Genomic DNA, 22090 nt, shown 5'->3' with positions numbered 1-22090 from the left:
AAAGAATCACCCAATCATCTTGAATCCCATAAAAAGAATTTAGAAGATCATGTTGTCAATGAATGAAACTAAAAATTATGAAATTGAAAATAACACGCATTACCAACTTAGAAAGAAAACAGTTTAGGAACAAACCAGTATTCCAGAATTACAATGGTCAGAAAAATAGAAAAACTTAGACTAGGGAAATGTAGACGTAGAGCTTGCATGTAGCTGAGTATTGGATCCCTCCAAGAACGGAGTTTCACGCTTGCTCTTGATGTGAGAACTTTGAAGAACAGAACGAACACTTAAGAAAAATTCAAAAATCTAAGAGCGAAGTCTGAAAACTAAAAACAAACGAAAAGTTCTCTCTCTATGGCCCTAATGACTCAGACTCCTATTTAACTAAAAACTAAAGAGTTGCCTCAATGCATTGTTGTCCATCCATGCCTATTCTCATCCCACGATCCAGATTTGTTCTTTGCTTTTATCAACTTGGTCACGTGCTTCTTTTTTAACATCTGCAAGCATTGGGTAATGAAATTTATTAGTAAAACTACATTGACTTCCTTTCTTTTACCTTTTTCCAAATTGGGCCATATTGTTTTTCTTTTTGGCCCAAATACCTGCATATCACACTTCATCTAGCCCAAATAAATCAGAATTTAACCCATTAAAATATACATGATTCAAAGCTAACAGTTTGCTTGGACCAACTGACACACGAAGCTTGCCACTGCCAGCCTGACCAAGCATTCCATAACCCTCACCCAAACCATCCCCTGTAATGCACAAGCATAAAAGAGGATTACTACTATGTCTTTATCACTGTGTCAGGACTTAGGAGCCTTTTATGCTAGAAGAGCAATTTGGCTCACATGGAATGTGTAGTAGCAGATTGTACCAAAAAAATCGTGTAGCAGAAGAATATTTGGATTAGGTTGGTCAACATAAAGTCCAAATGGTAGGCTTAACTTTACTTGGGCATAACTTTTGATCTCAGAAGCTGTTCGTTTATCATTAAATATCAATGGAAAGGCCCAAACGAGTCATCGCTGTTGCAACCAGGATGATTGTTGTCGTTTCCAACCCCAAAATGCGGTTTCAACATGTTTTGAACCATTTTTATAATTTTTTGCCTTATTTTAACTATTTTTCATTTTGTATGAAGCATGGACATCAGCGGACACACAGACATAGGCAATGTTCAAAATATAGGACACCGGGACGTAGCCATATGTAAAGATGTGTGTGTCTGTTTGTAAAGAGAGAGAGCATGTCAAGTGAAATTTAATGAGCAAGACCTAAGTTGAGAAGCGGGATTTACACATTCATCCCAAAACAACAAGCCAAGCTTTACATTTTTTCTATGATAATGACCCTGACAAAAAAATACTAAAAGGCTTCATTTTATAGTGCAGGGCTGTAGGCCACAAGTTAGGAAGGATAAGCCACAAACGAAGATTCCTTCTAGGAGAAGTTTCGTTAGCATTTAGAATCTTTTACGTATATTTTATTATTATTTTTCTATATTTTAAGTTGTTCTCTGAAAGTTAATTTCCTTTTGAAAAATAAAAAACAAATCTTTGAAAGTTTTTTACAATAGACGTGTCCTGTTAAGTGTCAAGTCATATTTGGGTATTGGCGGAGTGGCTAAGCCTTGTCTAATGCGTCCAAGTAAGCAAACTTTTTAACTGCACCGGTTGAGCAATGTCCAACACATGTCATATGGGTGTGAAAGGAGTATCATGCCAAAGGCATGTCCAATGCTCCACACTTAGAGAAACACAGTGTTGGTGCTTCACAGGTCGTTTGTAATCGTAGCCCAACCTAGGGTTGGCTGCCTTTACATTCTTCCTGTTTGAAACATTTTGATCATTCCAGTTTGAACAAAATTATCAGAATTTCTTCAACCTTTGTGTTTAATTTTCACATGTACATACTGTATCAATTATTAGTATATAATATATAGTAGTAATAATAGATAGTAATCAGTCCAGATTCAATAAGAATAAGATAGAAACAGCTATTATCTTCTATTCTGATTCAATATCAGAGTAAGTGGAATCTCTGCTGTGTAATACAGAAGAAAATACAGAGTCAAAGTAAAAACAATGTTAATAACCCAGGCAATCAGAGAGTGCCTGGTCTCTCCGCCTAGTTCCCTTACTCAATTCTTGCTCACTTTTCTCTACTTTACCCCTCCTCTGTTATACTAATAGCCTAACAGCATATGTCAATTATTTCCCCCCTTCCACCTGCCACCAGCCACATTAGCAGGTGGTTATATTCTCAACCCCCTCCCTTATTTCCCTTCTAATCCTTCACATTCCTCACATATACTAATAGCCTAACACATGGTTTTTTAACACGACATCAAAATTGTTACAAGTCTAATTACTGCGTATTCTCTCCTTTTCCTTCTATCCAATCCTTAATTTCCTATAATTTCAATGTAATAAATATAAATGCACGCATCAAATTAGAAATCAAAAAGAAACACATTGCATTAAAAATGTAAATCAGATCAGGACAAATGAAATCTGGTAAAATTACCCAAAGAACTCTCTTCAGGGACTCCAAATTGCATCCTATTGGCTAATTTCCTCGTGTCTGTTATTGCATTCCTGACATAAGAATGAACAGATCATGAACTAAAAAATCAAAAAAAGACAAACAGAAAATTTACCCTCAACCCTGCAACCAAAAAAAAAGTACAGGCAACAAGTTAATACTACACTAACCTTTCCTTCATCTTCCTAAGCCGACGACCACCTCTCTTCTTTTTAGGCTCAAAATCAGGAACCGGAAGTGGTTTCGGTTGCTTAGCAGGAGGGGGCTCCTGCCACTTCTCAATTTTTTTGTGGATCTCATCCTTCAAAGCCCTTCCAGTGCTCCCAGTTGGATCCCCACGTATTGAATCTACTCGTGCTGCAAGTGTAGACTTTGCAGCAAGGAGTCAGCATGCTCGCATCCTCAGAGGAGGTGGAGTAGTCTGAAATATTTCTGTTTTCTCAATGTAACCTACACGAAATTGAGATGTTGCAGTGGAGAACCCAGCAAGATTCTTTTTCTTGGCACCAAGAAGCTGAACATTACAAGCAGGCATCTTTGCAAGTGCAGCTAGACCACCAGCTGTCCCCATGAGTTTAGCTGCAACAGCACTTCCAACTATAGCAGAAAGATTAGGCGCAATGTACCGCACTCTACTCTCAACAAAATCAAGAACTTTTATCTTTGCTGAATCAAGATCAAGAGCTCGATCGCAGGCCTCAATCGTCTTCCAAAGGACTTCTTCTGGAAGTGGCTTGCCAGTTGTAGTCGATGCAGTAACTGACACAACCATGATACTTGAATATAAAAGAATATGTTGTGTATTGATCTAATTCAGAGGGTTACAATATATAGAGACTCTAATGAGCTTATATGAAAGGCCCAGACCTAATACAATCAGAATAATTACAGACTCTAATCATATCTAATCAGACTAATTATATCTAATCATATCTAATATATTCTAACACTCCCCCTCAAGCTGGTGCGTATATATTATGAGCACCAAGCTTGTTACAAATGTATTGAACCCGAGGACATCTAAGAGCTTTAGTGAAGACATCCGCTAGTTGATCAGAGGAGTTGACGAAAGCAGTCTTGATTTCTCCTGATTGAATCTTTTCTCGAATGAAGTGACAATCAATCTCTATATGTTTGGTCCTCTCATGAAAGACAGGATTAGAGGATATATGTAGCGCAGCTTGATTATCACAAATGAGTGTCATGGGTTGTTTCTGTTCACAAAGATGAAGCTCCTGAATCAACTGCTTTAACCAGATTAACTCACAGGTAGTATTTGCCATTGCACGGTACTTGTAAGACCCCGCACCGTTAATTAAGGAATTTAATTAATAAATTATGAGAAAATAGGAAATGATTCCATAATTGACTCTAATAATTATTATGAGGCTTTAATAATTATAGTAAGTGAGTTATAATGCTGAAAGTCGCTTTTCGGAAGAAAAGTGCAGATATCGGTTCTGCTAGTCGGTATAACTGCGTACCGAAAAAGTATCTCGGAAAATTAATGTAAGTGCATAATAATTACTAGAATAATATGTAGGACTTGTAAAACGAGTTTCAAGTCCAAATAATGAGAACTGGTGCTAGAAACCGGTACTGGCTCTGAAAAGCGCGTCCCGGAAAGGTGCTCAGAAAATTATAAGAAAAATATGATAATTCTTGGAAAAATGTGTAGTTTCAGATTCCAAAGTTTTGGGATTAAAATGCTAAGCGTAGCAATTAAAGTTAATATTGTGTGTTTAAGTGCGTTTGGGCTATAAACACCCTCTTTAAGGGCACTCAACCCTAGCAAATAGAATTTTGAGCCTGAGAGTGGCTGACCAAAACTTTGAAACACTGTTCCATAGGCTTCTCTTCTCCTTCTTGAGACTTGAAGCCATTTTCTTCACACTTTCTTCTTGTAGACACCTTGAGTGAGTGGGAAACACTATGGTGAGTGTGTTAGGAACATCATTCTGAGTTTTTACCTCTGTTGGAGGGTCCTTGTTTGCTGACTTTGGGGGTTGAGAGTGTTGAGCCTTTGCGGTGGCATTTTGGAGCTAAAAGGAGCTTCCTTGTGGTATAAAAGAACCATCTTTGTACACTATTTTCGTGTACAGTGAGAGACAGAACCTTGGAGCTGTTGTGTGAGCTCCAAGAGCACCCTTTTTCTAAGTTTGAGCTTTGGTAAGCTTCATCACCTTTGATCTTGAGTCTTTAAACTTAAAAATGGAACCTTGATGCATGTAAAGGTTAAAAGATGATAACTTAACGTTGGGTAATGTCAAACACACCTAGAAATGTATGTTTAGGTGTTTAAAATCGGTAAAAACCCAACCTTGGAAGGATATCTTCACGAAATGCAGTTTCTGCATTCTGTCGTGAAATATCCGGATATCTACCCGTGGAATATTCGGATATTGGATATCCGGATATGGGATTTGGACATCCGGATATTAGATATCCGGATATGGGATTCTGGATATCCGGATATTGCATATCCGGATATGTCCAGTGAGATATCCGGATATTGCATATCCGGATATGGTCCCGAGGAATATCCGGATATTCTGGGATTTCGTGGAACAGTAGCTGTGTTGTGTGTACAGTAGGCTATTGGGGGTTTGTGGACCCTAGATTGATGAAGTTGAACTTCTGTAATTAATGAACTAAGTCAGAATCATCGTGATTAAGGACTTATGGCTTGGTATGGAGCCTTAAGACGTAAAACGTAAGGAAAGGCGTTGTCTTTAATTTATATGCTTGTGTTGCATTATTATTGATATAGTATTGGTCCATAACAGATTGTGAATCTGCTATGTTTGGACTTTGAGCTGTGAACTCTTGGCCCTGTGTGTTAGCTTGCAAGGTAAGCTTTCGTGTCCTCGGTTTAGCCATGTTGTGGTTCCACCATGTCCAATGGGGGTATGGTTATATGCATGTTGTGTCACATGCTTTGAATATTTGAAATGTTGTTGAGCTTTATGTGTAATGGCTTTTAATATGCATGTGTTGTTTCATCTTGACGGTAAACCAGAGTATGTGGCGTCATACGAGATAGTGATCCGGGGTGAATGCAAGTAGCGTCTTGCACTAGTGTGGGTATTTGGTGTATGTAAATCCTGCATTTCTCTTGCCAGTAGAATAGAATTGACACACATGACATGATTATCTGCTGCATTGCACTATTTTAGAACTGATGATGATATCTGCTTTTAAACTTATATTGCACATGTAAGTGAGCTTGGGGTGGAAGATCCTTGAGGACCCCTTGTCTTACTGAGATTTCTTGTTTAGAGATCTCACCCCACGTTTGGGGAATGCTTATTTCAGGTTCTGGTAGTTTGGTGACTGATGCCTCTGGCGGCAGGAGGCCAGAGCTTAGCTGATGATATTATGTTGTTTGCTGCCATGACTGGATATGGATGCTGCTTATGTTTTCCGCTATTTATGTTTATGTTGTTATTGAGACTGATGTTGGGCGTGTTGCCTTATTTGAGTGAGCATGTGGATTGTCCATGACACTTTATGTTAGTGCTTTTGATTTGGAGTTGTATAAGCTGTTAGATGGTCCGGTCTACGTTGTTGTAGTTCCGTGACTAGAGCCACACTTTTTTTATCTATGATTATGAGGTATTTCAGTTAGCTGTTTTATTGCAATTCCATACAGGCGATGTTTTATTAATTGATTAATAAGCAAGTTGGTGATGATAATGACATCATAATTGAAAAGAAAAAGATATTCCGCATTTTTAATTAAGCGCTGCTTAATACGATAGTATGATAACATTACCGGATATATACGGGGTGTTACATTTATGGTATTAGAGCAATGGTTCGAGGGAAAAGCCTGTATGTATTGCAATAGCTAGGATGTTTGGTTGTGTCTGTCTTGTGTGTTTACTCCGTCGAATTTTATTATGATAATGCATATGTAATCACACTGCGTGGGCCTGATCAACTCATAAATTGTGTAACTTGTGCAGAGTCATGGTAAGGTCTGGGAGAACACGGGAGACTTCTGAGGATCAACCCGATCCTATCCTGACTGCATTGGCTGAGATGCAGGCGGCTAGGTTAGCCGATCAGGAGGCCACTAGATTGGCCAACGCGGCAATGATGGATGCTGTTCGCGAGGCGAACCGGATAGCCGCAGAGGAGGTTCGTGAAGCGAACCGGAGGACCACTGAGGATGTCCTCGAGGCGAACAGGATGGCGAACATGACGATGATGAGAGTCATGTTGGAGAAGATGAGGGCTGGTCCTGTTGTAGGCCATGCACCACCGCCACCACCGCCACCGCCACCGCCACCGCCTCCACCTCCACCTAGTGTTCAGGATGAGAGCCTGAGTCACATTGCCAGTGTTGCTCATGTCGCTGAGACGAGGGAGACTCTTGTAGAGCCTGCTGAGGATCGTGATGTAATAGACCGCCGGCTGAATGCTTTCAGGAAGCATAAGCCACCTTTGTTTGAGGGGTCTTTGGATCCTATTGCTGCTGCTAGATGGCTGGAGTCGCTGGACAAGATATTTTGGGTCATGCAGTGTACAGATCCGCAGAAGCTGATGTTCTCGACTTACATGCTGGAGGGCGATGCCCATGAGTGGTGGACGAACACCTCTCGTGCTTACGAGATGTAGGGTCGTGTTTTGACATGGCCATTCTTCGAGGAGTGTTTCTTGGGTAGATACTTTCCCTATGATGCGCAGGAGAGGAAGCAGGGGGAGTTTGACAGATTGGTTCAGGGCTCGATGACTGTTGACGAGTACTTGGCCAAGTTTAACGAGCTGGAGAAGTTTGCACACTTCAGGATGGTTCCTCCTACTCCGATGTTTCTGGCTGCTAAATTCCGCAGAGGACTTAGAGGTGATTGCTGAGCATTTAGCTGGAGCTGCTTCGAGAGATTTTGGTACACTGGTTCAGCAGTGTAAGGACATTGAGGATGTCTGCATAGCGAGTAAGGCCAAGAGGGCCAAGGTCGACGAGACCAAGGGGACTGTTGGTTCCACTCCTGTTTCTACGTCCTGGAAGGACAAGAGGTTTGCTGGGAAGGGCAAGGGAAAATAGTTGGCTTCTAGGCAGGCGCCTGGTCAGTTCAAGAGGACTGCTTCACAGTAGGGGAGTTTTGCTAGGCCTCCTTCCACTCCGAGATGTGCGGGGTGCGGAAAGGAACATGTGAGACGTTGTGCTTCGGGGCAGTTGGTTTGTTTCCTGTGTGGCAAGGAGGGCCACTTATCTAGAGACTGTCCATCGTCGACGGCGAGAGCAGCAACTGTTCAGGCAGTTCCTTTGCAGATGGTTCCGATGACTTCTACTTCGGCACCTGCAGTGCCACCTTCTGTTGGGCGTGTGTACACCTTGGATAGGCAGCAGTCGGACCGCGCTCCGAACCTTGTTAGAGGTACTGTGTCTATTGGTGGTATTGTTGTTGATGCATTGTTTGACTCCGGGGCTACGCATTCGTTTGTTGCTACCCCGATTGCTTTGGGGCTTGAGTTGCCCATGTCTGTGCTTTCTCCACCGTTGCGGGTGACTATCGCCACCGAAGAAATATGTGTTTCTACCACTGTTCATCGCGATGTAGCGTTTCAGTGGGATGGCCGTGAGTTTTCGGTAGATCTGATAGGATTGCCGATGGTCAACCTTGAGATTATTCTGGGCATGGATTGGTTGTCTAGAAACTGTGCACTGATTGATTGTTGTGCAAAGCGTGTGGTGATGTCTCCGTGTGGTTCCACAGCTAGTTCCTCGCCATATATTTCATTGTTGCAGGCTAGGAAGGCCTTGAGAGCAGGGGCATTTGGTTATGTCATGTTGGGAGGTTTGGTGAGTGGGACACAGGAGGATATCACTGGCATTCCTGTGGTGGGGGAGTTCCTTGAGGTGTTTCCTGAGGAGATTCCTGAGTTTCCGCCACAGCGTGAGATAGAGTTCTCCATTGCCTTGTTGCCTGGTGTGGGGCCGATTTCTTTAGCTCCATATCGGATGTCGTCACCGGAGTTGGCTGAGCTTAAGAAGCATATTGAGGATCTTTCGGCAAAAGATTTCATTAGACCGAGTGTGTCTCCTTGGGGAGCACCGGTTATCTTTGTGAAGAAGAAGGACGGGACAATGCGATTGTGCACCGACTACAGGCAGTTGAACAAGGTGACAATCAAGAACAAGTATCCTCTTCCTCGGATTGATGATTTGTTGGACCAGCTCAGGGGTGCTTGTGTGTATTCCAAGATTGATCTCCGGTCCGGATACCATCAGATTCGGGTGAAGCCGGAGGATGTCCCTAAGACCGCGTTTCGTTCGAGATACGATCACTTTGAGTATTTGGTGATCCCGTTCGAACTCACCAATGCGCCGGCAGTGTTCATGGATTACATGAACAGGATTTTCCAGCCGTATCTGGATCAGTTTGTGATTGTCTTCATTGATGATATTCTGATCTACTCCAAGACTGAGGAGGAGCATGCGGAGCATCTGAGGATAGTTCTGCAAGTGCTGAAGGAGAAAAAGCTTTATGCTAAGCCTTCTAAGTGTGAGTTTTGGCTCAAATCAGTCAAGTTTCTGGGGCATGTGATTTCAGCAGATGGAGTTGTAGTGGATCCCAACAAGATTGAGGCCGTACTGGATTGGGAGAGGCCCAAGACAGTCACGGAGGTGAGGAGCTTCTTAGGTTTGGCAGGTTACTATCGGAGGTTCATCAAGGGTTTCTCCACGATGGTTCTCCCTTTGACTCGCCTTACCCGAAAGGAGACTCCATTTGTGTGGACTCACGAGTGTGAGGCATGCTTTCAGGAGTTGAAGGAGAGATTGACTTCTTCACCTGTGTTGATCCTTCCTGATCCTGAGGAGCAGTTTGAGCTTTATTGTGATGCTTCTGGAAGGGGGCTGGGCTGTGTGTTGAAGCAGTCTGGTAGAGCTGTTGCTTTTGCTTCGAGGCAGTTGAAGCCTCATGAGGAGAACTACCCGACTCATGATTTGGAATTGGCTGCGATTGTGTTTGCTTTCACGATTTGGAGGCATTATCTTTTTGGTTTGAGGTTTGTGGTGTTCAGTGACCACAAGAGTTTGAAGTACCTGTTCGACCAGAAGGAGTTGAACATGAGGCAGAGGAGATGGATGGAGTTCATCAAGGACTACGACTTCGAGCTAAGGTATCATCCTGGCAAGGCCAATGTGGTAGCTGATGCTTTGAGTCGGAGATCCAGTAGTTCATCCAGTTTGTTACTTGGTAACTTTGACGTGGTTGAGAAGTTCCGAAACTTGGCAGTGACCGCTCCGTGTGAGAGTGTACTTCTCAAGTTGGAAGCAGCAGATGTTGTGAACGAGCTGCTAGAAAAGATCAAAGAGGCACAAGTTCAGAGAGAGTGTCTGGATTATGTGAAGAACCAAGACGGTGTGTCTTGGAATGACGATGGATTGCTTTTGTTTCACAGAGGATTGTAGTTCCTCGAGGCCCGTTGACAGAAGAGGTTATGGCAGAAGGCCATAAGGGTCAGTTTTCTGTTCATCTTGGTGCTACGAAGATGTACCAAGACTTGAAGAGAAATTTCTGGTGGCAGGAATGAAGAAGGACATAGCTGTGTATGTGTCCAAGTGTTTGATCTGCCAGAAGGTGAAGATTGAGCACCAGAAGCCGTCTGGTAAACTTCAACCTCTTGAGATTCCAGAGTGGAAATGGGAGAGCATTTCCATGGACTTCGTTGTGGGTTTGCCGAAGACTCAGGTTGGCTATGACTCAATATGGGTCATTGTGGACAGATTGACAAAGTCTGCCCATTTCTTCCAGTGAAGGTGAGCTTCACTACAGAGCAGTTGGTCAAGCTTTATGTTCGCGAGATCGTGAGGCTTCACGGCGTGCCCGAGAGTATCATTAGTGATAAGGACCCAAAGTTCACATCTCGGTTCTGGGAGGCGCTGCAGGGAGCTTTTGGTACGCAGTTGAGACTGAGTACAGCCTATCACCCTCAGACTGATGGACAAACTGAGCGGACTATCCAGACCTTGGAGGACATGTTGCGGGCTTGCACGTTGGAGCAGGGCTCGGCATGGGATAGGTACCTTCCATTGGTGGAGTTTTCGTATAACAACAGTTTCCATGCTAGCCTGGGCATGGCACCCTACGAGGCGCTCTACGGTAGGAGGTGTCGCACACTTACCTGCTGGTCTGAGGTTGGGGATCGTGAGTTGTTTGGCTTGGAGTTTGTCCAAGATACCACCCTGCAGATCCAGATGATCAGGGAAAAGCTGAAGCAGGTGCAGAATCGTCAGAAGAGCTACTACGATGTCAAGCATCGACCACTAGAGTTCAATGAAGGTGAGCACGTGTTTGTGAGACTTTTACCTGTCACCGGTGTTGGACGGGCACTCGGAGTGAGGAAGCTGAGCTCGCGGTTTATTGGGCCATACCAGATTCTTGGTAGAGTAGGACCTGTTGCCTACCAGCTTGCCTTGCCTCCGAATCTGGCTAACATCCATGACGTGTTTCACGTGTCTCAGCTACGGAGGTACATAAAAGATTCGTCGCATGTGGTGCAACCGGATGATGTCGAGGTTCGGGAGAAACTAAAGACTCCCGTCGGACCACTAAAGATTCTCGATCGTGGCGAGAAGCAGCTGAGGAGCAAGATCATTCCGATGGTCAAAGTGCAGTGGACCGGAAGGACTCCTGAGGAGTGTACTTGGGAGCATGAGGACGAGCTTCTCCGGCAGTACCCCGAGTTTCGACCAGGTATGCTTCTGATTTTGAGGTCAAAATCCTAAAAAGGTGAGGTGAATGTAAGACCCCGCACCGTTAATTAAGGAATTTAATTAATAAATTATGAGAAAATAGGAAATGAATCCATAATTGACTCTAATAATTATTATGAGGCTTTAATAATTATAGTAAGTGAGTTATAATGCTGAAAGTCGCTTTTCGGAAGAAAAGTGTAGATACCGGTTCTGCTAGTCGGTATAAATGCGTACCGAAAAATTATCCCGGAAAACTAATGTAAGTGCATGATAATTACTAGAATGATATGTAGGACTTGTAAAACGAGTTTCAAGTCCAAATAATGAGAACTGGTGCTAGAAACCGGTACTGGCTCTGAAAAGCGCGTACCGGAAAGGTGCTCAGAAAATTATAAGAAAAATATGATAATTCTTGGAAAAATGTGTAGTTTCAGATTCCAAAGTTTGGGATTAAAATGCTAAGCGTAGCAATTAAAGTTAATACTGTGTGTTTAAGTGCGTTTGGGCTATAAATACCCTCTTTAAGGGCACTCAACCCTAGAAAACAGAATTTTGAGCGTGAGAGTGGCTGACCAGAACTTTGAAACATTGTTCCATAGGCTTCTCTTCTCCTTCTTGAGACTTGAAGCCATTTTCTTCACACTTTCTTCTTGTAGACACCTTGAGTGAGTGTGAAACACTATGGTGAGTGTGTTGGGAACATCATTCTGTGTTTTTACCTCTGTTAGAGGGTCCTTGTTTACTGACTTTGGGGGTTGAGAGTGTTGAGCCTTTGTGGTGGCATTTTGGAGCTAAAAGGAGCTTCCTTGTGGTATAAAAGAACCACCTTTGTACACTATTTTTGTGTACAGTGAGAGACAGAACCTTGGAGCTGTTGTGTGAGCTCCAAGAGCACCCTTTTTCTGAGTTTGAGCTTTGGTAAGCTTCATCACCTTTGATCTTGAGTCTTTAAACTTAAAAATGGAACCTTGATGCATGTAAAGGTTAAAAGATGATAACTTAACGTTGGGTAATGTCAAACACACCTAGAAATGTATGTTTAGGTGTTTAAAATCGGTAAAAACCCAACCTTGGAAGGATATCTTCACGAAATGCAGTTTCTGCATTCTGTCGTGAAATATCCGGATATCTACCCGTGGAATATCCGGATATTGGATATCCGTATATGGGATTTGGACATCCGGATATTAGATATCCGGATATGGGATTCTGGATATCCGGATATTGCATATCCGGATATGTCCAGTGAGATATCCGGATATTGCATATCCGGATATGGTCCCGAGGAATATCCGGATATTCTGGGATTTCGTGGAACAGTAGCTGTGCTGTGTGTACAGTAGGCTATTGGGGGTTTGTGGACCCTAGATTGATGAAGTTGAACTTCTGTAATTAATGAACCCTAGATTGATGAAGTTGAACTTCTGTAATTAATGAACTAAGTCAGAATCGTCGTGATTAAGGACTTATGGCTTGGTATGGAGCCTTAAGACGTAAAACGTAAGGAAAGGCGTTGTCTTTAATTTATATGCTCGTGTTGCATTATTATTGATATAGTATTGGTCCATAACAGATTGTGAATCTGCTGTGTAAGGACTCTTGGCCCTGGGTGTTAGCTTGCAAGGTAAGCTTTCGTGTCCTCGGTTTAGCCATGTTGTGGTTCCACCATGTCCCATGGGGGTATGGTTATATGCATGCTGTGTCACATGCTTTGAATATTTGAAATGATGTTGAGCTTTATGTGTAATGGCTTTTAATATGCATATGTTGTTTCATCTTGACGGTAAACCTGAGTATGTGGCGTCATACGAGATGGTGATCCGGGGTGAATGCAAGTAGCGTCTTGCACTAGTGTGAGTATTTGGCGTATGTAAATCCTGCATTTCTCTGGCCAGTAGAATAGAATTGACACACATGACATGATTATCTGCTGCATTGCACTATTTTAGAGCTGATGATGATATCTGCTTTTAAACTTATATTGCACATGTAAGTGAGCTTAGGGTGGAAGATCCTTGAGGACCCCTTGTCTTACTGAGATTTCTGATTTAGAGATCTCACCCCACGTTTGGGGAATGCTTATTTCAGGTTCTGGTAGTTTGGTGACTGATGCCTCTGGCGGCAGGAGGCCAGAGCTTAGCTGATGATATTATGTTGTTTGCTGCCATGACTGGATATGGATGTTGTTTATGTTTTCCGCTATTTATGTTTATGTTGTTATTGAGACTGATGTTGGGCGTGTTGCATTATTTGAGTAAGCATGGGGATTGTTCATGACACTTTATGTTAGTGCTTTTGATTTGGAGTTGTATAAGCTGTTAGATGGTCCGGTCTACGTTGTTGTAGTTCCGTGACTAGAGCCACACTTTTTTTGTCTATGATTATGAGGTATTTCAGTTAGCTGTTTTATTGCAATTACATACAAGCAATGTTTTATTAATTGATTAATAAGCAAGTTGGTAATGATAATGACATCATAATTGAAAAGAAAAAGATATTCCGCATTTTTAATTAAGCGCTGCTTAATACGATAGTATGATAACATCACCGGATATATACGGGGTGTTACAGTACTCAGCTTCTGCACTAGACCGAGCAACTACAGGTTGTTTCTTACTCTTCCACGAAATTAAGTTACCTCCAAAGAAGACACAATAGCCGAAAGTAGAGCGCCTGTCCGAGGGTGATCCTGCCCAATCAGCATCTGAATAACCACAAATTTCTGTATTTCCCTGATCTGAATACAACAAACTTTTTCCTGGTGCTCCTTTGATGTATCGGAAGATCCTCACAGCAGCATCCCAATGTGAATCACAAGGGGAATCAAGGAACTGACTAGCCGTACTAACAGCGAAAGAAATATCTGGCCTAGTCACAGTAAGATAATTGAGCTTCCCAATTAGCCTCCGATAACGTCCAGGATCAGATAACGGCTCCCCCTGTCCAGGCAATAACTTGACATTAGGATCCATGGGCGTATCAACTGGTTGACTCCCCAACATACCAGTTTCTTCGAGGATATCCAAGGCATACTTCCGTTTACAAATAGAGATGCCCTGTCTAGATTGCGCCACCTCAATTCCCAAGAAGTAACGCGGCTTCCTAAGGTCCTTTGTTTGAAATGCACTGAATAAATAATGTTTTAACTGACGAATTCCGTCTTGATCACTTCCGGTAAGAATGATGGCGTCAACATAGACTAACAAATAGATGCACTTGTCAGGAGATGTAATCCTATAAAATACAGAATGATCAACTTTACTGCGGATTAAGCCAAACGCCTGAACGGCAGAACTGAAGCGACTGAACCATGCTCAAGGAGACTGCTTGACACCATATAAGGATTTTCGAAGACGACACACTTTTCCAGACTCCCCCTGAGCAACAAAACCAGGTGGTTGCTCCATGTAAACTTCCTCTTGCAAATCACCATGAAGAAAGGCATTTTTGATGTCAAGTTGAAGGAGTGGCCAGTGACGAACAGCAGCAAGGGCAAGAAATAGGCGGACTGACGCCATCTTAGCGACCGAAGAGAATGTATCGCCATAATCAAGGCCAAAGATTTGAGTAAGACCCTTGGCAACTAAGCGTGCCTTGAGTCGATCAACATGACCATCAGGTCCAACTTTTACAGTAAACACCCAGTGACAACCAACTATAGACTTCTCTGGAGGAGCAGAAACAAGGTCCCAAGTGCCATTGGAATGAAGTGCAGTCATCTCATCAAGCATCTCTTGGCGCCACCCTGGATGGGAAAGTGCTTTACCTGTGGTTTTAGGAATAGAAATAGAAGAAAGACTAGAAACAAAGGTGAAATGAGGTGAAGAAAGACGGTCATAGCTCAAAAATGTATAAAGAGGATAAGGGTTACGAGTAGTACGTGTACCTTTTCTTTGAGCAATAGGAAGAGCCTCTGGTGAAGGATCCGGAGGGGAAGAATCAACTGCAGGGGGCAATGAGCCAGCAGGAGTCGAGTCGACAGGAGGCACAATTTTACGACGCTGATAAGTGAGAAGTGGACGGTCCACAGGTATTGAAGCATGAGGTTGCTTATCTGGAATAGAAGTACCTGCAGCTGGCAAAGACAAGTCAAGAAAAGGGACAGGAAGAACATGATCAACCAGTGACAACTGAGATGGGATAGAATGAAAGGGTTGTTGATCAAGAAAAGTGACATCAGCGGAAACTAAGTAACGCTTAAGATATGGAGAATAACAACGATAACCCTTTTGAAGACGAGAATAACCAAGAAAAATACATTTAAAAGCTTTGGATGTTAACTTGTCCTTACCAGGGGTGAGATCATGAACAAAACAGGTACAACCAAAGACATGTGGGGATAGAGGATAGAGAGAAGCATCTGGAAGCAATAAGTGATAAGGAATGGCATTATCAAGCACAGATGAAGGCATACGGTTGATGAGAAAAGAAGAGGCAAGGACTGCATCGGCCCAGAAGTGAAGAGGGACATGCATGTGAATAAGAAGAGTCTGTGCAGTCTCAATGAGGTGTCTATTCTTACGTTCAGCTACTCCATTTTGTTGTGGAGTGTGAGGACAAGTAGTTTGGTGTAAAGTACCCTGTTTGGCTAAGAAATTAGAAAAGTCCACAGAAACATATTCCTTAGCATTATCACTACGTAAAATACGAATAGAGGCACCAAATTGAGTAAGAATTTCAGCAGAAAATTTTTGATAAATAGAAAACAACTCAGAACGGTTTTTCATTAAATAGATCCAAGTACAACGAGAAAAATAATCAATAAAGGTAACAAAATACCGAAAACCTAAAACAGACACACTACGACTAGGACCCCAAATATCTGAATGAATAATTGAAAAAGAAGCATCAGCTCATTTATTGACTCGATTAGCGAAGGAGGAGCGTATGTGCTTTCCTTGCTGACATGACTGACAATCTAAAGTCTGAAGACCGGACAAAAGAGGAACCATCTTCTGTAACTTGGAAAGATTAGGATGCCCGAGGCGACTGTGGATGAGTTGTGGAGATTTTGTGAGAGAACAAGCAACGGAAGGACTCGGCACAACCAGGTAGAACAGACCCCGTGACTCACGGCCCACTCCAATCGTCTTCCCCGTACCCGGGTCCTGCACAGAAACAGAATGATTTGAGAAAGTGACAATACAGTTAAGAGAGGTGATCAATTTACTAACAGATATTAAATTGTAAGGGATGTGAGGAATATAATAGACAAATGTTAAGGTCAATGAGGAAGTTGGACAGATTTGTCCAATTCCATGAACATGAGCCTTTTTTTTTTTGTAAATTGAACAGGAGCCTTAGTGCCATCAGCAAAGGTAAAAGAGGGTAAGTTATCAGAATATGTAAGGGATAAAAAGAGTTCCTTATTACCACAGAGGTGATCAGTAGCACCTGAGTCAAATATCCAAGAGCCAAGTGATGCAGAATGAGAAACACAAACAACAGGATTACCAGTTTTTGAAGCAGAGGCCTGAGACTGAGGAGAGACCTTTCTGAGAAGAGTCTGGAATGCTGCATAGTCTTCAGAAGAGAGAGAGACTGTACCATTTGAAGCAGAATCCGATTGAGCTATATTAGCAGCATAAGAAGGTCGCAGGTGAGGGTACTTTGTGTAGCAACGTTCTTCATAATGACCAAGTTGCTGACAGTAATTACAACGAGGTCGCTGACCACGTCCGACTGAGCCTCCTGGGCCACGTCCTCCTGGGGCTCCTGGACCACGTCCTACGGGGGCTCCTGGACCACGTCCCCCCAGGCCTCTACCACGACCACGTCCACCTTCAATGTTCCCGCGAAAGTCAGTACGGGAAACTTGAGCAGTAGAATCAACAGCAGAAGACGATGCAGTAGCATATTTCTTATTCAGATTCAGAAGACGCTGATACGTCATTGAAAGATCAGGCTCCCCACTAGTCAAGATAGTATCCCGGACATTATCATATTCTTCAGGGAGTGTGGCAACCATAAAGAGGCGTTCCACCTGTTTCCGATATGCAGTAGCATCAGTAGGGTAAGGCAACATATCCAAATATGCCTGCATCAAAGATCGACTCTTGCCAACATATGTTTCCATCTGAATGTCGGATGATTTGCTCAGTTCCATAAACTGAGAGATGATGAAATAGAGCTGTTGAACATCATTAGTGTAGAGGTTTTTTGCTTCCTGCCATACTTCAGTACAAGTTTGAAACGAATAGAAGATGTCCAAGACAACTGGATCAATAGATTGCCAGAGGATGCTCAGAAGCTGGTTGTCGATCTTTTCCCAATCAGACTTTGTCTCCTTAGGGACATCAGTAGACTTAGTTGTGAGGTTGCTCCCATGTCCTTGGCCAAAGAACCAAACTCGAACAGAGGTGGCCCAGCTCTTGTAATTAACAGAACTCTTCAATTTTGAAGAGGTAATGGACCCAACATTGGTAGAGATGATATTGGGAGAATTTTTGACAGGAGGAGGTAGAGAATTGACCTCCGAATGATCAGAATCATTTGCTGCCATGATATTATATAGGAGATGACCAAATCTGTACGGACGGATGAACAGTGTTTTGTATGGACGGTGAACAGTACCGGTACGGACGCGGTGAACAGTGAAAGCGTACGGACGGTGAACAGTGCAGCCTGTACGGACAGTGAACAGTAAACTGTACGGACGCGATGAACAGTAATTTTTTTATTTTTGGAAAAACCGCGTAAACAGTGTAGAACTAAGCCGGAAGGACGCACAGCGTTAGAGGAATGAGAGAACGCCTAAGCAGTGGGCTTAGGGTTTTTTAGCGGAAGCGAAAATTCCCAGAACAAAGAGCTCTGGTACCAACTTGAATATAAAAGAATATGTTGTGTATTGATCTAATTCAGAGGGTTACAATATATAGAGACTCTAATGGGCTTATATGAAAGGCCCAGACCTAATACAATCAGAATAATTACAGACTCTAATCATATCTAATCATATCTAATATATTCTAACAATGATAATAGTTGAGGGTAAAAGCCCTTCTAGATCAACAAGAGTCAGATCCATTTCAATTCCTATCTTCTTCACAGCACGTGCATAATCAATCGGGTGATGCACCAACGACTCAAGCTCTGGATATTTTAAGCGATACTTATCACGAATAAAATTGTGAATAATAACAATTTCATTCTCAATGTCAACTGACAGCGCATTGCATTCCACAATCAATTGATATTCAGGATCATCTTCTAAATCTACACCCTGAATTGAGACATCTGAACCCTTTTTAAGCGCTTCTTCCACTTTCTGCCATGAAGAATAACGTTAGCCCTTATTTACACGCCCAATATACATCCAAATAAATTATAACCTCCGAGGTAATGATAAAGTAGCAGGCAGGGGAGAAAAAAGAAACAAACAGTAATATTACAACGAAAAGCAATTAGAAGGATGTTAAAAGCTTCAGTTGCAACTAATACGCAGCTTATTCTAGATTCTACCACAACTAAAGCAATGCTCCACCATCCACAACCTCAATTTAAAACCCACTCAAAAGAAAAAGATTACTAACTAACCTGCATAACATCAATGTATCTCTGGGTTTTCTGCAACTTGGAAACACTGTCCAAGTCATCATAGTTGAGGTTTTCTAGGTCAGCCAGATCTCCATCAATATCTTCTTCCATATCTGCAGCATCCACATCATTATCCTCCTAAAACAAAAAGAACCAGATTAATTATCAATTTCATCAAACTTTACAGGTTAAAATCAAAAAACAAAAATTCAGAAAAGAAGAAGATTATACTCACGGTAATTTCAGCCTCATTATCAGAGAGTTCATCAAGGTCGGCAAGAAAAGAATCAGCAAGTGTAGCCTGGAAACAAAACACACACAAAATAACATGAGGATTGTGTTATCAAAGGCAGTAAACTGGAACCAGGAAAAGTTGGCCGCAATACGAATAAATAAATTAAACATACATACGGATTGGAGCAATATCCATGATGCCTCACGGAAGATCAAAGATATCAATCATTTCAAAGGACATAGGAGAAGGATTTTCTCATCATTGTTTCAATTTAATAAGGTAAATTATGATAAACAATATACATGTAAATTCAAGAGGAAAGACAGAAATCACCAAGTATTTCTACCAGTAACAAATTTCATATTATAGGCTATCTACAGAGTTTGGGATAAAGGTGTTGTTGATGTTGATGTTGAGGCTATCTACAGAGTAAATTTGAGTACACAATGCCACTTATAGACATGACTTGAAAAGAGCCAGTTTGAATTTCACTATTTAAGCATGAATCAAAATGCGGATGATATAGTCACAGCTGATACATCAAGAGAAGTAAATTCTGGACTTAGTTGTGGGTCTGGGGAGGGCTCTGAAATTAAATGGTTTCTGGTTATGTAGGAGTAAGAAAGATTATATAAAATGCATATTCAGTAAAACAAGAGTTTGCAATGTTTTGGAGGTAAAAACAGGAGATCACATCATACTGCAAGTTGCACAGCTTGGCTATCCTGTAAACATATTAGAGAGTGACGGGAAGATTGATGAATATGTCAGACATAGGATCAAAAGTGGTAGAGAAAGATCCTTCAAGAAAAGTTGATCAAATGCAAGATAGTCTCATTAAAAGGGGTAGAAAAAAAACTAAAGAAAACACAATGAAAAACCTTTCAAAAAGACCTTGATATAATTAGCTTTACTCAAATTTTGGTTTTTTATAGAGCTCAATGAAAAGTTAACAGAACCATATAGCAAACCCTATCTAGTAGCATTGTTACTATTGTTAATGGGGATAAAACATCAAAGAATGTTTAAATTGCATAGTCTTACTGGCTAACTAACCTTCAGAATACCTTTTCTTGCAGTACTATGTAAAATAATTCCAGAAAGGGTTGCGGTTTATTATATCCAAGATCAAACTCCAAAAAACATGGTAGTTAGAGGCAAATAAAACAAAAAATTTCCAGTTTCCACTCATCATGAAGCACAGAAGTATACGCTCAATACTTAGATGAACTAAACAGCATAAACAAACTAGTTTATGTATAAACAGTTTGCTAGCAAGACAGGATGAACAAGATAGATAACTCAAGGAGACCAACACAGATTAACTTTTAAAAAAGTAAATCTTTTATCACTTCCTTATTTTAAAAGTACTTTTTACAAAAGTTAAAGTTATTTTTATTTTTATAAAAATATTTAGTTTTTGAAAAAAATATTTGGCTTTTGACTTCTGCTTTTCTTAGAAGTTAAAATTTTTAGCTTATGCAAAAAAGTAGGTTTTTGACTTTTTTTGTGACTTCTCCTTTTTTTAAAAGGAGACATCAAAACGAACTAAAAACGAAAAGTGCTTTTTTTCTTGAAAAAAAGCAGATTTTGAAGAAAAAAAAGTCATCCAAACGGCCCTAAAACTTTACAACATCACGCCAATGAAAATTCATATTATATACGGAATGGGTACATATAATGCACTTTCTGGCCTATTATGTGTTGCTTAATTAATTGTTTAGTTCATGTGTTTTGCATCATTGAAATTTGAATCCCTTTTCAATAGGGTTACATCGTTAGTACGTATCAATACCAATTAAAAACACTGGGAAAACATATATACAACGCTAAAAAAAACCATAAATTTCTTTGCCTCGCAACGAAACAAATAATTCAAAAAGAAAAAGAACAAGAAAACTTGTAACGAACCCACAAAAGGAATCTTGAAATAATCGACAGATAAAGCACAGAAAGGCAAATATAAACCAAACCCAGATCGAAACACCAAAGAATAAAACGAAAAAATAAACTAAAAAAAAGGAAGATAGAGATCGCTCAAAAAGAAAATTAAAAAAAAAGAAAGAAAAGAAAGAGAAGAAGAACAAGAATTGGTGTACCTTAGCATCTTCAGTACCGGTGTCAATGGAATAAATGTAGGTGACTCTTCTCCTCTTCGAAGTTAGACCGGTGTCCATGGAATAAATGTTGGTGACTCTTCTCCTCTTCCAAGTTAGTGGGAAATTATTTTATTTCACAGAAGAGAATACGCAATACAGTGAAGTGCGGAGAGGGCAAAACGACCGTACTACTAATATTTGAAATATATATCTCTAACTCAGAGCAATTTTCAAATGTATCACCAACGTAAGGCAGTTAGGGGCGTTTGGTTCAGGAATTTTTTTTGGAATAGTAGGAAAATGAGATAGATAGATAAATGATTGGAAAGATAGATAAAGTGAGATAGGTAAAAAAATGTAAAAAAAAATTGTTTGGTGGGGAAAAACTTTACTGGGTTTGCTCTTTTACTAAAGCCCAAATGGGTTATTAGTATGAGAAGAGCCCAAGGAACCTAGAGCCCAATGAGCTAGGGTTTCTTGGAACCCATACAAATAGTACCTTTTAAGTCATCAGCCTCCAAGGTCTTTTTTGTGAGAAAGAGGCAAGCTCATAATCTAATCAGTGCCCACACACTTCCCCTTCCTCCTCGAGAGATAGTTTGGAAGATCTGCCATAGTCCAACTTCAAGGAGGTTGTTCGTGCTGCGGCGCTGAGGTGAGTTGTTCGTGAAGAGGAATCCTACAAGGGAAGATTCTACACGAGACATGCGCACCGAGAGATAATTGTGAAACAAGGATGATTCGGTAAGCATACCAATGTACTAGGTCCTAAACCGCTTCCGCATAAATCTAAGATTTCCTACAATTGGTATCAGAGCCTTGGTTGTACATTGGTATGTGAATCTAGTTTCACTATTCATGTAATTAGTTTTGCTTCTTGAAATGTGGCACCTAGGGTTCTAGGATTATGGTAGGAATCTAGCATGTGTATTTTATAATTCATTTTCATAAAAG

General features: G+C 41.3%; 1 pseudogene; it reads right to left on the bottom strand.

Annotated features, from left to right (window-relative positions):
• Window positions 1-21289, bottom strand: part of LOC133316351 (U4/U6 small nuclear ribonucleoprotein Prp31 homolog) — a 46941-nt pseudogene extending 25652 nt beyond the window's left edge.
• Window positions 21290-22090: the final 801 nt, after the last annotated feature.

This window comes from Gastrolobium bilobum, unplaced genomic scaffold (genome assembly GCF_033153095.1).
Source record: "Gastrolobium bilobum isolate Gb01-03AN ecotype WA unplaced genomic scaffold, APGP_CSIRO_Gbil_v1 utg36875, whole genome shotgun sequence".
Taxonomy (NCBI): Eukaryota; Viridiplantae; Streptophyta; class Magnoliopsida; order Fabales; family Fabaceae; genus Gastrolobium; species Gastrolobium bilobum.
The sequence above is the reverse complement of the archived record's forward strand: the minus strand, read 5'-3'. Positions and strand labels throughout refer to the sequence as shown.